General features: G+C 48.8%; 1 protein-coding gene across 9 annotated transcripts in view; it reads left to right on the top strand.

The window, feature by feature from the left end:
- LOC102507750 (zinc finger protein 525-like) overlaps positions 1–4,987 on the top strand; it is a 68,508-nt gene that overhangs the window by 23,696 nt on the left and 39,825 nt on the right. For 4 of the 9 annotated variants that reach the window (XR_004322859.1, XM_032487803.1, XM_032487811.1 and 1 more), the window contains exon 1: positions 722–796. The exons of 3 other annotated variants lie outside the window; for them this stretch is intronic. The gene's annotated coding sequence lies outside the window, so the exon portion shown is untranslated. Of the gene's footprint in view, positions 1–721; positions 797–2,759; positions 2,818–4,987 lie in introns of those variants that run through there. 2 more of the 9 variants (XM_032487802.1, XM_032487808.1) reach the window with 1 other exon arrangement.

Below are 4,987 nucleotides of genomic sequence, written 5' to 3'. Positions count from 1 at the left end.
ATCTCTAAAACTGGGTGGGGTATTGTGGTTTTAAAAGGCAAATAAAACACTTCGGCAAAGAGAAAGTACAACGCAATTTATGACAGTTAAAAATATGCATTAAAAAAAATAAATGGTTAGTGACAGATATTATCACATGCCTTAGTCCTCCACAGACCCCAGGTTTTGTCCCTGAGTCTCTGGAACTGGCCGCGTCTTGAGGTGGTCTCCGGGCCGAATGAGGAATAGAAAGGAAAAGCTGTTCTGTGCGGTGTCAGTATGAAATGGCCCATTCTAATCAGGAAGAATTTTGTATTTCTCATTCTAGTTCATAATACAGAGTCAAGTCCAGCTTTAGTTTCTTTAAGCTACTTAAGTTAATTCTAATTACAAGAAATGTTCCCGGATCCACCACCGGCCCACAGCGACCACCTGCAGCAGACCCACGTTCCAAAACCACTGAATTGCTTGAGCCTCACGAGTAGGACCTGCGAGGTACCTGCTGGCAAAAACAACTTTTTATTCAAACCATTTTAAATTGTTAGAAGGAAACATCTAGTTTCCACACGACTGTAAGCTTTTACCTTAAAACTCTTCCCGACAGTAGCTTAAAACAAGTAGTTTCAAGTTACGGGGAAGCACCATTCCCGCCCCGCCCTCCGCCCCGCCCCCCGGCGCTCCCGGCGCTTCCTCGCCCCGCCCCCGCCAGGAGCGGCCCGCCCAGGCCCCGCCCTCGGAAGTCCCGCCTCTAACCGCGCGCGCAGTTTCTTACGGAACCGGAAGTAGGGAATGTGGAGTGAAGGTCGAGCTGCGGAGGGTATGTTTCTCGTTTCTCGTATAAATCTGTCCTGGGCGGTCCCCCTTCCTTTATTTTCAGGCTGTGGGAGTCGCAGCGGACGTAAAATCCTAGTACCCGGCCCTCCGGCCACAGTAAGATCGGACGGCGCCGCTCCAGGTCGGGGATCTTTTCTTTTGGTTCTGAAACCGTTCTGAGGCTGGTTCCTGCCCTTGGTTTTTCTGCCTTCGTCACGGAGAAACTGCCTTTCGTGATATTTTCCCTCATAAAAACCGTTCCCTCTGCTTCCCCCTTCCCCCCATGTAACGTCCTCTTGCACGAGGTGGACTCGCGCCCCCAGCCTCGCCCTCTCGGCCCCTGGAGAGCAGCGCCGGCCGCCCCTTTCTCGTGAGGCCGTGTCCTCTCCCGGGTCCCGGGATTCTGGGGAGCCCGGCCCTCTCCTGAGACCCCCTGCCTCCCAGCCCCTCTGTCCCGCGTCCTCCTCAGTAGTCAGCCTTTCCCCCACCCCGCGTAGGGGGAGGTGACCTGGGCCAGCCGTGTGACACTCAGTGTTGTTACGTTCCAAATTCCACCCCTCTGGAAAACGGCCTATTCCTGTAGAAGGGGACCTTATTCTGTCTCCATCCCTGTAAATACGTGGGCGAGGAGGTTCAGGAGAAGCAGAGACAGAAAGCGACTGAGAGAGAAACAGAAACACTGAGGAAGAAGAATGAGGGAGAACCAAAGGGAATGTAGAGGACGGCTGAGGATCTTGCAGAGAGACAGTAAAATAGGAGAGTTTAAGCCTTAAAAGTAGTAGGTAAGTAAAACAGAGAAGTGAATAAAAAAGCCGGATCCCCAGGGATTGAAGAGAAACGTAGGGAGCGGGCCCCTGCATCAGCGGTGGGAGGCTGAGTAACAGTTGTGAGGTACTTCACACAGAGAGTGGGGGCGAGGAGGATAAAAGAGGTGGAACCGTGGCCTTGAGAGTATCACGGTGCTGGGAGAGAAGGAGAGGAAAACTATTGACTAGAATAGCAGAGGAAAAGAGCAGGAAGGAAGCATAGGCACCTGGAGTGCCAGAGAGTGGGGAGGAAGGAAGGGAAGATGGAAGAAAAGGGGTGTAACTCGGAGGGCAGAGGGCAGCAGTGATGGGGGAAGAAAGAGGCAGAAATACATGGAGATTTAGGGCAATCAGAAACGTAGGAGGAGAAGCATGAAGAAGGGGAAGAGGAGTAGGGTGCAGCTCAGTGGTAGAGAAAGTGTTTTGCATGCATGAGGTCCTGGGTTCAATCCTTCGTACCTCCATGAAGATGAATAAAGAAATAAACCTAATCCCCCCCCCCCAGTAAAAAAAAGGGGGGGGGGAAGAAGTTGCAGAGTGGGGCAGGACAGGAGTGAGGGAAGAAATAGAGGGGAGGGCAGACACAGCAGGAGAGTGGAGGGGAACAAAAGAGACAGATAAATAGGGAAAGAGATAAACAGAATGAAATGGAAACAAAGCAGTGCAAGTGGAGGGGGAAACTGGATCCAGTGATGAGTTCTTAAGTTGTGATACACTGATTTGTGTTTTTAGAATCGATACATTTAAAGTTTGTTTGCTTAAATTATATAGATGAGGATGAGAACTGTCTGTAAGGTTTGTGTATTTTGTAATTACTTGTATGAGAAAATAACTTATATTTGCAATTCCTGTTCAGCCAGGGAGCAGTGTGTTGACTTAGACAGTTGTGGTTTTCCCCCTGTATTTCCTGACACAGGGTAGACGACTAGGGAAGAAATGGCGATTCTGTCACCACATTTAATTCTTTTTGTAGCTTTGAGTATATCTCAGTGCATTCAATTTCTTCTTCCCTGTAAATAATTATTAGCTTCTGAACTAAGTTTTGTATTCTACTTGTGATTCTTTTCTAGAAATTTTATATCTTCAATTTTTTTTTAAACTTTGACACCAGAATTTTTAGGTTAAAAATAATTCACAGGTTACTTCTTTTTATTGATTCAGATTCATTTGACGCCTGTGTCCTTTCCCTCTTTATCTTATACATTGGAAACGTTCTTTGGTAAGTAGTAAATAATTTTAGACCATTTTGATGAGTACTTGGTAAATATGTCAATGATCATTTATGTTAACAGTCAAAAGTTAGTTTATCTAGTTAGTCTTATATTTAGTTTTTTTCCCCCTGTGTGTGACCTGTTAAAGTAGTGAGCTGTAAGGTGATATAAAAATGTTGTCTCAGGTCCCTCTTGATGATCTTTGCAAATAGTGGAGGATGGGCTGGGTTGACTTGGAAGCATCTTCCAACAGAGCCCACCTGTTCATGATGAAGTTTGCTCAGAGCTTATTTCTAAGCTGACCCTTTTCAGTGTTTTCTGCACCAACAGCTATATTTTCCCAATTCAGTATTTTTAAGTTATTTTACTATAATTTTTTTGGAGAAGAATTAAATGCTTGGTATCAGTGTGATCAGATCTTGAAATAGTAGTTTCCTTTGCTCAGGCACATGAACGATGGTTCTGGTGTTTTAAGCTGCAAGCAGGATAAGAACAGACTCTGCCTGCTGGCCTTCTAGGTGACCGTTCCAGTGTTTATTTACACCCGGGTCAGATTACGCAACCTGGACTATCTCATAAATGTGTCCTCTCTGGGCCTCAGGGAGCCTACTTGTAACAAGGAAATGAGCGACTAGACCGGAAACTCTGAATACGAGCAACACCGACCCCTGAAATGTTTGTTGGGAGTGGGTGTATGTCTGTGTGTGGCAGGTCTTTTTGCAGAGAGTCTCCAGGTGTATTTAGAATTTTAACTGGGTCCCAGTCCTCCCAGAATGAAAAAGTAAAACAAATGCTAGGATGGAGACAGTAAAAGTGGCCATAGTCAGATGTATTTCTCTGCATTAAGTCTAATTTGAGGAGAGTTTTTATCAGTCCTGGCACTCAGACCTCCACTGGCTCTTATTTGTCCTCACGACCAAATCCCGACTCCTTACGGGCTCCACAGCCCTGTGTCATCCTCTGGGCCCTGCCAGTGTCTCCACCTCATCCTGGGAGCTCACCCTGTTCTCAGGGATCACTCTGCCCTGGTCACAGTCACCTTTGCTCTGTTTTCAAACACTGAAACCTGCTCTGTCTGAGATCTCAGTTCCTGTTCTTACCTTTTGTCTTTGAGTCACCATGGCTCAAGCCCTTTGTCCTCCCTCAGGTCTTAGGTCAGATAGGTCTCCCCGTCCCCTCCTGACACTGTCTTTCACCCTCACCAGATTTTATTGCCTCTGTATTAATCAGTCACCTTCATCAGAAGAGCCCTTCTCCATGGATTATTTGGAGCCTTTCCCATTCTCCTCCCATTGAAGGGCTCACGGTGTTCCTCTTCCTTCCAGGATGGCTGCAGCACCTCACTCTGGGGAGGTGATTAGATGCTGGGGCTGTGGGTTGGGCCGAACGGTCCTCAGGGGGGACCAAGGGAACAGGGTAGGTGATGCGGATGGTTCCCATATTTGTTCTGCACGTTTCAGCTCTCATCGATCCTTACCCCGTGTGGCTACAGAATTGCTAAAAAGATGACTCAGAGATGTAGGGAGTCCTAAAAATCCCAGCAGAACTGGTGCCCTCATGCAGTGTCCTGAGGTGTCCCCATGTGTACTGTGCTGTGTCACTGCTGTGCTGTAGCCCCCAGGTGTTCCAGGCTGTGCGCATCCAGGGACCCGTTGCCACCTTGACGGAAGCTTTGCCTTCCAGCAGTGCATCCGCTCAGAGTCGGGGATAGTGATCTCACTGTGCTGAGGGTGGGCAGACGTCCGGAGCCTAAGGCGGCATGAAGGAGGCCCCCCCCAAAAAAGCTAAGATATCCTCTACAAAGTGCCTTTGTAACTGGACCCCATCACTTGCCCAGTTGCTGCTAAGTTTTCCCAGCAGGGCCGACTTCCTGACCGTCATACTGAATGCCCACTGTCTTTGGGTGGCAGCTTGTGTGTGTTCCTGTCATGATGCCTTTGCTGAGAGGTCCTTTCCCTTTTGCCCTGTTTCCCACGCGTGTGTGGAGGAGAGGTGGAGAAATGGGGAAAGTGGAGGGGAGCCTGTGGGGTCTGCAGGAGGGACCTGGCAGCCGGTGTGGGCGGCAGGATGAGCCCCGTGAGCGGTGTGTGCGCCTGTCCCTTGTGGGCTCCAGGGGCGTGTGGGACTATGGGCACAGGATGTCTCAGTTCAGGCTGGAGCCCCTGGAATGGGGTTCAT

Source organism: Camelus ferus, chromosome 9 (genome assembly GCF_009834535.1).
Source record: "Camelus ferus isolate YT-003-E chromosome 9, BCGSAC_Cfer_1.0, whole genome shotgun sequence".
In the NCBI taxonomy this organism is placed as follows: domain Eukaryota; kingdom Metazoa; phylum Chordata; class Mammalia; order Artiodactyla; family Camelidae; genus Camelus; species Camelus ferus.
The sequence above is the reverse complement of the archived record's forward strand: the minus strand, read 5'-3'. Positions and strand labels throughout refer to the sequence as shown.